Genomic DNA, 13,216 nt, shown 5'->3' with positions numbered 1-13,216 from the left:
ATTGTATCGTTCCTTTCTCTTCAAAGCGCCTGCTTTATATGGGTATGTTACACATTCTCGGTGTATAAATAGAAGGGACCACTTTGGAAACTGATTTTACCCGTTGATTCCGATTGTGTACTGGAAAATCACTACTGTCAATACTGTAATAAATTTTGAAACGCGTTTTTCTCAAAACAACAATTTCATAAGTCCTTTTTTTAAACTTCAACATTATGGTAAAATATATGCAAAATTTTGTCCAAATATCTGTGTTTTTCTCAAAAAATAAACCCTTAAAAAAATACAACATCAAAATTTGAATTTGGACCCCAAATCAACAAGGATGAAGACGAAATCTCCATGTTGAAGAGACGAGTTCACGACATCAACGGAGCTCTGAAGAAAATGACGAACAAATATGAACGCTCTCGGGTGTTTAAATGATTGCGAACTACTCAATGTTACCAATTAGTACCAAATCCGGTGAAAATCAAGAAGAACGACTCCTTCTAAAGGTTCTTCGATGAGCAATAAGGAACCAGAAGACTGGACTACTACTACCTCTAATCCAATAGTTCCAATTCCGTTTTTATTTACCGTCAGTCAGTAAGATCCCGCCTATTTCATCAATCATACAAAATATCCGACTTTCTCAACAGCAACCTCCAATCAACACTGAAATTAACTGAGTAAGTCAAAAAAAATGTTCAAAAACAATCACCAACAAACTCCTCTCAAATATCCCCAACAACCTCACATAACATTATATAAAACTTCCGTTTACTCCACACATATACTCGGCTCGTCTCAGTCGAAATATGACTCGGCTATGGCGCTGCTTAAAGAAGGAAACTATCCCTTTTTTACCTAGACGCCTAACCATCTCAAGCTAGTCAATCTGATCCTTCGTGCACTAGATTTCACCTGCTCGCCTCAAGAGATCCTGAACGAATCCCATCGTCTAGGAGTTTCTGAAGCAAACAATGTCCGGCCGTACGAGACGAAAACATCCCGTCGAAACGTCAAGCCCATCTACCTTTTCCTGATTACTTTTAGTCCATCAATCCTCACTTTCCAAGGCCAGAGCGATGTTTCACTGTATGGTGAAATTCGAAGCGGTACAATTCCACGAAATAACGCAGTGCCGCAATTGCCAACGAATTGAACATGCTACTTCCAACTGCAATATGCCCTATCGTTGTGTTAAGTGCAACACCAAACAAGGTCCATGCCAATGCCCCAAGAAGCAGGAGGACCTGCATAAACTGTAGCTCAAATACCCAACCGGCAAGTTTCCACAACGCTCGATATTTGTTCATGCCCGAGCCCGCCAAACTCAATCCACTTTCCACCTTCAAAACCAATCACCATTCCTTTCGCCAATACAACTCCACAGCCCAAGCCCATTCACTCTACTCCCAACTTTCAGTCACACTCTCTATTGCATGCCTTAATAAGGAACTCCAGACATCCCGGTTTTGCGCCGAGGTCCACCAATTCGATATCCCTAAAAGCTGTCTGCCATCCTGACCTACGCCGTAGCTCCGTCTCAGGCAGAGTCTGCTTCGACTTCTTTTTCTACCATACATATTGCCATTATAGACTTTCCGGGCTGGATCATCCTCATCCATACGGATTAAGTGACCCGCCCACCGTAACCTATTGAGCCGGATTTTATCCACAACCGGGCGGCCAAAAATTCTTCGGAGGATTCTTCTCTCGAACCCGGCCAAGAGTTTGCAATTTTTCTTGCTAGGAACCGACCAACATTCGAAATAAATTTCGAATGCTGCAAATCCTGCCGCGCCACATCACTCCGCCCCCAGACGAAACCTAGGGGTTTCGGCGACTGATCCCGGAACTTCGTTCACCGTCAATCCACAAAGCGGACACGACGCTGCTTCGGAGCGGACACGGGTTGCAGCCTGCACAGAGAGACCGCCTTTTTGTGTCCACCGAACTCGAGCTGGAAGAAATGTTCTCCCCGCTCGATAACGCGGTACGGGCCCTCATATGGAGGCTGCAGCGGCTTCCGGACGGCATCCATCCTGACGAGAACGTGCGTGCACGTGTCCAGTTCCTTGGGCGAACAGGCAGGTGTGGACGAGTGTCGGATGGGTGGTGTGGCTTTTATGCGTCGGAGATTGTCCCTCAGCAGACGCACCAACCCCGACTCTGTGAGACCCGATCTCTTGTCGAAGACCGGATCGCTTGGGAGTCTCGGGTTCTCCCCGCATACCAGCTCCGCGGGGCTGGCCGCAAATTCCTCTGGTCGGGTTGTACGTAGGCCGAGTAGGACGAGAGGCAAGACTTGGGACCAGGACGAATCGTCGCGTGCCATAATGGCGGCTTTCAGCGTCCGGTGCCAACGTTCTAGCATCCCATTGGATTACGGGTGGTATGCAGTAGTCCACTGGCGTTTAAAACGAAGGAGTTTGCCTAACTCCGAGAAAGGGTGGACCCAAATTGCATTCCCTGGTCAGTGATGACCACTGCAGGGACGCCAAAGCGAGGTATCCACTCTCGACAGAGGGCTTCGGCACAAGATTGCGCCGTAATGTCTTTCATAGGTATTGCCTCAGGCCACCGCGTGAACCTGTCGATGATTGTGAGGCAATACTTGTAACCGTGCGAGTCTCGCAAAGGCCCTACTATGTCGAGGTGTATCGTGTGGAAACGCTTGGTAGTGCGGGGGAATGAGCCCACTTCTTTCCCTACATACCTGGAGACTTTACACTTCTTGCATGCGATACACTCTCTGGCCCAGGAATTTCCTTATTCATAGAGGGCCAGAATTATTTCTCGGTGACTAACCGGTTTGTTGTCCTGATGCCTGGATGCGCTAAGTCGTGAACAGCGTGGAACACTTCCTTGCGAAATGTGGCCGGAATGTATGGCCGAGGTCCCTTTTCCGAGTCTTCGCAGCAGAGAGACAGGTTTGAGCCGAAGATGGGCAACTCCCGAAATTTGTATTTGGGGTTGGATTTGAGGCTCTGAAGTGCTGCGTCATCCTCCTGCGCCTTGGCAATAGCCGAGAAATCGAGTGAGGCGGGGATGTTAACCTCGGACAACTATGTTGTCCTTGCCGGACACCTGCTGGATGTCTGACGTAAACTGGCTTATAAAGCTCAGGTATCGAAGCTGACGAGGGGACGCTTTGTCGGGCTTCTGTTTCAAAGCATACGTCAGAGGCTTATGGTCCGTGAACACTGTGAACGGCCTGTCTTTTAGGGAGAAACGGAAGTATTTGATCCTCAATTACGCGGCGAGCAGTTCGCGATCGTAGGTACTGTAGTTCCGTTGAGCGGAATTCAACTGCTTCGAGAAGAAGCTCAACGGCTGCCAAACTTGATCCACCTTTTGGTGAAGGGCAGCACCTACTGCGATGTCAGAGGCATCAACAAAAACGGCTAGCGGTGCATTTTGCACAGGAAATGCCAAGAGTGTAGCATCAGCCAGTTGTTGACGGGATTTGTCAAATGCGCGGATAGCCTCTTCAGACCACACGATCTCTCGTGTGTCCTTAGTTTTGGGGCCAGACAAGTACGCGTTCAAAATGGACTGGTGATGGATGGCCTTGAGCAGGAAACGACGGTAGAAGTTTAGCATGCCCAAGAACCTCCTCAACTCCTTCACTGTCTTTGGACGCGGGAAGCATGTTATCGCTTGCACCTTGTCTGGGTCGGGGTATATTCCTTCAGGGGAAATGAAATGGCCGAGGAATCTCACCTGTTTTTGGAGAAATTTGCATTTCTCAACGTTTAGGACTAAACCGGCCTCAAGAAGACGTTGAAAAATGCAGTCGAGATGGGGCTAAGTGCTCAGACTCAGTGGAAGGAGCGACCAAAACATCATCCAAATATACGAAACAGAAGTCGAGGTTTCGCAGGACCGAGTGGATGAACCTTTGAAAGGTTTGCGCCGCATTGCACAATCCGAAAGTCATTCGGGTGAACTCGAAGAGTCCAAAGGGTGTGCATATTGCCGTCTTTGGAATGTCTTCAGGAGCTACTGGGATTTGGTGATAAGCCTTGGTTAAGTCCAAGGTCGAAAAGATGCGGCAATTCGCGAGGTGATGCGCAAAGTCGTGGATGAGTGGAATTGGATATCGGTCAGGAACAGTCTGTGCATTTAACCTTCTGTAATCCCTACATGGGCGCCATTCGCCATTTGGCTTAGGGACCATATGCAGTGGGGAAGACCAACAGCTGTTTGAGGGCCTGCAGATACCCTGTTGAACGAGCTGTTCAAACTCTTTCCATGCAATAGCCAGTTTCTGGGATGGTAGAGGACGCACCTTCGAGAAGATCGGGGAACCAGTAGTGATAATGTGGTGCTGCACATTGTGCTTCACTGGTTTGGAGAGACTACACTCGGTAGTAATCTGGCTGAACTTTTGGAGAAGCGCCCGAACACGAGAGTCGGTAACGTCTTCTAAAAGAATGGAAAGATTATTGCCTGGGTGAGATACCATTTGTCACGACGAATTAAGGTTTGTCGTGGAATCTATAAGAGACTTGTTTTGCAAGTCTACCAGCAATCCATAGTGACACAGGAAGTCTGCGCCTAGTATGGGGAAGCTGACATCCGCCAGGATGAAGCGCCACGAAAATGTCCTACGCAAGCCAAGACTCATGTCCACTTGCCTATACCCGTATGGTGGCTGCGGCGGCTTCTCTGGTGGCTGCGGCGACAGCGATAGTGGCTGCGGCAACGATGGTGGCGGAGTCTTCGGCTTCTGCCTGATAGCGGTGGTTGTTGAGATGAAGTCAACTGTGGCCTTATTTGAGTTTAAGGCCGCGGTTGCCAAATAATCGTTCGTTTTCTAGGTTGCTGCTGCCAATGTTGAAAGGTGGTCGTGCTCGTTGAACTTCTGATGCGTCGGCTCTCCGAGTGGCAAATGATGGGTTCGCTGCCAAGAGTCAGAATTACAACAACGGTGGCGGAGTCTTCTGACAGTGTGAATAGCCGACACTTTCAATTTTCGCATTCACCACTTGTTGAGCGGCCTCAGTCGCTGCAAACGAATTGCTCTCAGTTACACAAGTAATGGGATATGAGAATTTTGTTTTCCTTCATGGACAAATTCTTGCATAGGAACTAGTGTGAATTTCTTTTCCTGGATCAATCCAGAGAATGTCAACATAATCCAACTAGGAGTCACAAAACAGTCAAACTACAGCGAATTCTCGGCAATGGTTTTTTTAATTTTTAGATCCGTTACTCAAACTTTTTGTTACGGGGTCACCAATTTAACTAAAATAGTCCATTTCTTGCAAACTACAATTTTTAGGTACGCCGGAGCATAGATTAACAGTTTTTACAATCAATACTCGATAGATGTTATAATTAGACTTTATTAATTTTAATGAATCAGTTTAAATTAATTCAAAAACTGCACCGCGTGATAACCGACTATTTCGAACGTTAGAGGCAGAACAGAATGATCTCGCTTCATGTGTTTCTTTCTGCCCCTAACTCATGGCACATTTTCCTCGCTAGTCTTCCACTCCCGTGGCGAGCTCTACAAAGTGGAAAGTTCCGCGCCATCTATCTATCAACATTCGAAATAAATTTCGAATGCTGCGAATCCTGCCGCGCAACAGGCCAATTGGGTAAAGAGGATGGTACCCCTCGCACTACCTCAGCATCACGAATCACTTTCTGGAGGGCCAGGTTAAAGAGGACGCATGATATGTCATCCCCTTGTCCTAGACCGTTCTTGATGTCAAATGGTCTTGAGAGTGATCCTTCCGCTTTTATCTGGCCTTGCACATTGGTCAGGGTCAGTCTAGTCGGTCTTATCAATTTCGTCGAGATACCGAATTCTCTCATGGGTGTGTACAGTTTTACCCTGTCTATGCTATTATAGGTGACTTTAAAGTCGATGAAAAGATGGTGCAACTAATGTCCATATTCAAACAGTTTTTCCATCGTACAGGGTGCGCACGTTCCACTAGAAAATGCGCAAATCGTTGTTTCGTTGTTGTTGCTGGGTTCGTCGTTGTGTCCGGCCAGTCCGAGGCTCCTATTGTGGCTTCGTAACAAGCTGTTTTCCATGTAGGGTTGTCAGCCCTACCCAACTCCCAACCTGGATGACCAGTTGGTAGATTTTGTCCCGTTTTTAAGCGCGGAGGTGGAGATAGGGTTTGGTAATAACAGCAGGCATTTTTCAGGTTTTATGCTTCATCGTGGGTACCAATCCACGTTTCGCCCTAGGATCTATACTATCGTTTGACCACTCAGATCAGGCATTTGGTAAAATAAAATGACGAAACCAATCACGGCGAGCTGACCCTGCTTGTGAACGGGATAAAGACTGAAGAAAAAGAAGAAGAAGTGGTCTTGCACTCTTAATAGGTTGTGATGCGAACGCTCAGCATATTTATTGATGAAGTAGCAAATGTGATATTAGAAGAGAGAAGCTGTTTGATTTTATTAATTCAGCTGGTCTGATGACCGCGAACATAGGGTGCGCCCTGCGGTCGTGGGGCTAAGAAAAAGTGAAGTAATTGACCTAACAGTCTACACTTCAAAGTTGTTAGAGTTTATTAGAGGCTGGCGAGTGTTAGACGAATTCTCAGTCTCAGATCGTCGCTACTCTGACTATTGCAAGCGAACAAGTCTGTAATGCACAGAGGGAATCCCAGGAAAATGGATTGGACAAAGTTCATTCAACTTCTTGGCAACAAAATGAAGCCCCCTGAGCGACTAAGGATTCCTTTAGTCATAGAATATCAATTCGAAACTCTGAATCACACATTTTTAATTACTTTGAAGAGGCTTGTCCGATTTCGCGAGGCTACAATGGTGGCTGCATGGTGGAACCGAGAACTGCAAAGACTCAGGAAATCAACCAGAAGACTTGTAAATTGTGCTTCCAAAAGCAATAAGAATGAAGACTGGTTAAACTTCCGGAACTCACGCGTGAATATAAGAGGTTCACAAAACTTTCCAGAAATAAACGCCTTTAGAACATACGGCGAGACACTCCAGAGAACTTGAGCCAAATGGGCTTAACATCAGTTTCTCTACAATGTCTGTGAGACTGGCTGAACGTCACGTTCGAGAGCATGGTGTTGAAAGTTTAATACAATGCTCTTTCAGGCTGATGACAACCTGTATGAAGGGCGAGCGCATCGCAATCTGTAGCGATAGTCAAGCTGCATTGACTGCATTGAGAAGACCTTTGATTATTTCAAAAATCGTTTAGGATTGTAGTAATCGATTACACTCTATTTCTAGATTCAACACTGTCGCACTGTTCTGGGTACCCGGTCATTGTGGTGTAGAAGGAAATGAAATCAAATACATAAGCCTAGTGTTAACACTAGGCTTCTCATCCATGAAAATGAGCAGCTGAAAAGGTGGAACATCCGGGGAGGTTTCCGAAAATGGTATCGAAATAATCGAAATGAAGATGATAAGGGAAATTGTGTTTTTTGAGAACTGGCAGACAAAAACGTTATAACTCTGTAACGGTAAAAGACATGAAACAATTTTCCTCTAACAAGTGGAACTGTCCACCACCTTCATGGAGCCTGTAACCTTTATAACAAAAATGATAATTTTAGGGACGGTGAACGTGCCGACTCTCGATAGCTCTTTTCACCCATATGTCAACTATCATCACCTGCATACTCTGGCTCAATCCAATCAACACACAACAAACACAGGTCAGATACAATTAAACAAGTGATTGTAGCACTAATAGTCAGTAATAGACTCTACATCTTCTTTATTCAACTTTACAACATAGTCATCAAATCAAATAAGATTTATATAAGCACTAATCAATAATTCTCGACAAAATCTTAATCTATTGTGTGGCTATGAAAACCTAAACCTAAATAGGATACAAAAAATCCTGAAATTAATCTGCTCCATTATTATTATAAATGCAGAAAAGCTTCCTCAATCCTTTCAACCTCCTCTTTCTTTCCTTCGGCTGCGCTAAGGCTGCTGCAACCGATCCCACAAGATCTTCTCGAATAGAACAATGAAGGCATTTATAAGACGGATTTTGCATTGAACCAGGAGTGGAAGATGCAACAATTACAGTCGAATCATCGCATATAGAATTTTCAGAAGACGAATATATATAAAATTCGCCTTCTGAGCTTTTGGTTGAACTTGGGTCACTTTCACTTGAGATTGAACTCACGTCGCTGCTGCTTAGGGTTGAACTTAAATTGACCATGCGTAAAATGGAGTCCACACCATCTTCACTTATTATGCTATCATCTGCATTGTCGCACGTCTCAGGTTCTGAATATTCTTTGATTTCTCCAATTTCATGGTAATTGCATTCTAATTTTAAATCCCTTAAGTACTCTTCAATGTGATTCACACCGCTTTCCAAATTATTGTTATACTTCAACATGATCCTTTGTAAAGACGGAGCCAAGTCGGGTCGCACGTGGATCATAATTTTTTCAATGTTTTTCCCGGGATAGCTATCACTCATTTTCATTGAGGAAATATAAACTGTTCCACTTTAGAGAATTGCTACGAAGTGCACTTTATTGTAACTTTCTAAAACTGAATTGAAATAGTCCAACTTAAGTTCATAAATACCAAGAAATTTTAGTCTCCTTAATAGTTGGAATTATTGTTATTCCTACTTTTCTACCTGCAGGTTTAAAGTTTAGGGTCTCACATTTATAATCTCTTACTTTTAAATCCTCAGTGCCTTTTAACTAAGGTCGTGTATTTAAAAGTCTAATAATTAAGATCTAATATTTAATAAAAGATGTTGGCGCCTCTTAAAGTTTTGTTTTAGGTAGACTAAATTAATTCTTGAAATTAAACTGGAAACCTTGTCAACCTAAATGTTAATTAAGAATACGGTGGGAAGCAATCCAAGGCCAGAATGTCTGACATATGAAGATCAAGTGAGCGATTATCATACGCCATGAACCCAATGTCATTATAAAAATTTATATTCCCAGGCAAAGGAAAAAGTAAGGCAGATCAAAATCCTGAACCGACAAATTCTCAGAAGAGAAACTCTTTTCTAAACCGTTTCCTGAAAATTCTTCATATTCTCTTTACTAAGTATTCCCAAAATAATTTACATGGACCTTTTGCGCTGGAAAAACATCTTGTGAAGTGAAAAACTTGGGCAAGATTTTACCATATGCTATTAAGTTTGTTAAACGAAAGTACCCGAATATGTATTATAGCAATTTTTCCTAGAAGATATTCTTCATTTTCATGGGTACTTTTAAATAAATTTAAGTATTAATAATTTACCCAAATTTTCCAGTAAGTCCTGATATTGACATATGTAGGATTTTTCATGGTCGACCGAAATTTTACAACCTGAATTTCCTATGAAAATGAAAAAGCTTAAGATAAGTAACTGCTGATTTAGAATGGAAAACAATAAGTGCGGAATTGCGCAAGTAAACGGTTACCCATAGTATTACTCGTCCGATATAAAAGAAATTTGTAAACCAGAAAATTTCCATTTGCCCAGCAATGTTATCTCCACCTGTTTTGATCTAACTATTAAGTATGAATAGAACCTTCTATGATATGTGAAATCCTCTTAGCCTGTGAAGTAACTTCCATGGTCGAAATTCCTACAATTATAACTGAACATTAAGCACCTCTGCCATAGAGTTTGCATCAAAATCTCAATGATTGGAAGGACTCTCGTAAAATCCTGCTGGAAATAAAAGTACTGGCAATTGCCAAGCCGTTGAAATATCTTAAGATATTTGGAAGTTTCACCTCCTAAAGGGTACAATCCTGGCTGGCATCAAATCGATCGACATGCAATTAGAAACACATAGATTTAGGAATTGTATTTCGAAGTGAAAATGAAGCTATTAAATTATTAAATCATCTTTGCCATTAACATCTTCAGAGAATATAAAAGCATCTCAAAAGCGAATTTGTATTTGGTACGAATTAAACTGTGGGTTACGTCCCAAGAAATGCAAATAATCTTTAATTTACTTGCGGTAATTTTCAATGTTATTTGTGGCCCTTTTTTGAAGACCAAATGAGATATTTCAAAAGATTTCAAAATTAAAACCCTTTTCAGAAAGTACTAATCGGTACACTACATGGTTCCATTTCGTAAAAAAAAAAACTGTTATACACTTTTTACATGTATAAGGGTCCTCTAAACTCAGCTCAAAGGTTCATAGTTCTGAACTTTTCACGAAATTTCGGTTTCTGCGAAAATTGCATGTTACAGGCAGGCAGACCTATGAGAAGTTCCCAATGCGTTTCAGCCTTTCTGCCCTAACTAGCAACACACATCACTTGTATTTCAGAAACCTGGGTAGATGATAAGATTCTGAGCTCCACGAAGGCTGCTCGATCTTTCACGATGGTAAAGTTCACGCGTCTCGTTTCCTTGCCGAAACTATTTAATTCCCTATTACTTTTCTCCTCACGACTGTCTTACCATAAGCATCATGATCATTCATGAGGAGCTGTATACTTCCTCTATCTTAGCAACCCTCTACTGTATGAGTAGTTCTTCGAGTAATTATTCTCTTCCCTTATGTATCTCCTGCTCTTGAGTTCACCAGAAATTACTCAAACCTGACTCTGGATCGTCGATTTCGACCATCAAAGGAAATTTCATATCCACTTTAAATTGAAACGAACCCCTCGAACCCCCCTCCACCCCGGCCTTTCGCCGATCTTTACTTCCATTCCCCGATTCGGAAAAAATCTCTGTCCCATAATACATTACAGATTGGTCCACTAGACTCTTTCATCTTCTCTAGTTTAGAGCGTAGGTTAAGCTTCTTTTTTTCTCCTCCTTCTAAGTAAACAGATAATTGGAGGTATCTCTGTTTATTGTTCTCAAGTAAATAACTAAATAAACTTTACCCCCGTGGCGTATAATACTGCAAGTGGTTTAAATTTAATGGAAGAGGTATTCAACGCGACCAAGAATACGAATAAGGAAGGAGAAAACTGATGGGCTGAAAGGAAACGACCGAACAACGAAGGCAGTTTTGATAAACATCGCCTTTTTTTAAGGGGAGCGACTGCAGGAGGTTCTCCAGGACCGAGAAACTGACCCATTCAGGAGAAACTCCACAATTCTAAGATCTGAGCCAATGCCCAAGATGGCAGAAGTTCAGAGAAGCTTGATAAATGCTACGGGCGGAAGAATAACCAAACCAGGGTGCTAACCAGGTCTAATTTCCTTTTACGCAGGTTGAAGTAAAAATAGTTGAACTGTTCGAGTTGATCAAGGACAGGCACAACACCAAACCCAGAGCATGGAGAAAGTTTCCAATGCCTTCTTATAGGTCACAGGATGATATAGGAGGTCTCAATGAAAAGCCAAAATCAACCACCCCAACAGCGACCCAAGGCGTAATTAACTGCTCGGGAGAGAGAATACATGCGAGCGTCGGTAATCGAAAGAAAATCAAAGAAGAACAAAAATGGTTAGTGAACTAAGGTTGGAAACGAGAAGACGGAAAAGAAAATAAAGTTGCGAGTTTGCCGTGAAGCAATTGTATCTACAATAAGCGCAGTCTATCGTTCGCAAATATACTAAAAAGGTCGAGCCTGACTCTGACTTAAGTGATCTTGGCGGAAATTTCAGCAAGATTCGAAGCACCCAGGAAGGAGTGAAAGTGAAGGGGGTTGAGGTGAAAAATCCAACTTGGCCAAATTGAAAACTCACAATTTAAGCTGATGAAACTTAGGAAAGAATCCGCTGATAGTTTGAGAAGAGCCTATGCTAGTGTTCGAAAGGCTACAATACGACTGCGAGTAGAAGTAGCGCAGAAGTTGTTGGTGGATGGGTTTCTGTTCTTTCAGATAACAAACTTCAATAAGGTGGTGTTTGAACTGCCCTATATTTGTACCCTTCGCAAAGGCATGCACCAGCGGTACTGATCGGTCAGATAGACGTGGGGGAGAGGCAAAGTCTCTGAGCACTCAGACCATAGTGGTCCATTGTACTCGATTTTCGCGTCTAACGGAATATTCCGGATTCGTTTATGTATTGCAGGATTTCCGTCAGTGGATGTGATGCTAACTGCTGCAGTTGTAGCACATCAGCACCAAAAATCTGATGTCTTATGCGCCCATAGGCGGGGCATTCACAGTTCCGTGAATTTTGCTTCCTCATTACAGGATGGACACGTATCATCTTGGAGAATTCCTATTCTGAGCATATGCCCTGCCAGTGAATTATGGCCAGTCAGAATGCCTACAATACTTCTGCAAGTCTTCCTGTTTTTCGACAGGATAAACTTTGCAGTATGTTTGTTTGGTTCTGACAGGACAAGTTTGGTATGTTTAGCAGCATTAAGTTTCAGCTACTTGTCATTATGGAAAGCTTGTTCCCAATTGTCGACAGCACCATTAGCCAACGCTACTGACACCCCAATTGTTGGTCCAAGTCTGATGAGATTTAATTTCCCTGAGTAGGTGAGTAGTCTCACCGCATTGAATATGGAAACGGAGTTCAATCGATTTCTACATTCCTGAACAATTTTTGAATTGATCAAAAGACTGCTCAACGCCCTCAATGCAGCCTGACTATTTCTACAGATTACAATGCACCTGCCCTTCAACCGCTTGTCAATCATTCAGGTTGCCGGTCTTCGGATCCGATACACTTCAGCCTAAAAGACCGTTGTATATTGTGATTTTTCCACTTTTTATTCGATAGGTAGACTCCTGCTCCAGAACCCTGTTCTATTTTTGAGCCATCGGCGTAAAAGACGTCAATCCTCATACATTTTTCTGGTTCGTCCCAGTTTTCTCTTGGTTTCAAGATAACTTCATATCTTCTACCAAACAGCGCGCATACACCTGTTCAGAAAACAGAAAACATTACGAAAACTGAATTCAATTCTCCCAATAACTCTACTAATGCTCTGTGTCCCCCTCGTCCATTGTTTCCCTATAGATCTCAGCAAATTAGTCTATGAGTTGCTCTCATTGCAGTGCTCTGAATAATGTAAAGGTTGCAAATTGAGTAATGCATTCAGAACTGCGGCGGATGTCGTGCTCATGCCACCAGTTCTTTACGGCGTGGCTGGTTTACAGCAAAAACTTTTTTGTTTCATCTTAACCCACACTACCCACACTACGGATACATAAGCGAACATCGGTCTAATGATAGCAACGTATATCCACACTACTTTCTGAGACCTAAATCCCATGTCGAGGCAAAGGTCCGCATACACAGCCCGTCAGTTGTGAGAGCTTGTTTCGCCCCTACCTCTACATGTTTGTT

The sequence above is a fragment of the Hermetia illucens genome, chromosome 3 (genome assembly GCF_905115235.1).
Source record: "Hermetia illucens chromosome 3, iHerIll2.2.curated.20191125, whole genome shotgun sequence".
Classification (NCBI taxonomy): Eukaryota; Metazoa; Arthropoda; class Insecta; order Diptera; family Stratiomyidae; genus Hermetia; species Hermetia illucens.
This window is presented reverse-complemented; position numbering follows the sequence as displayed.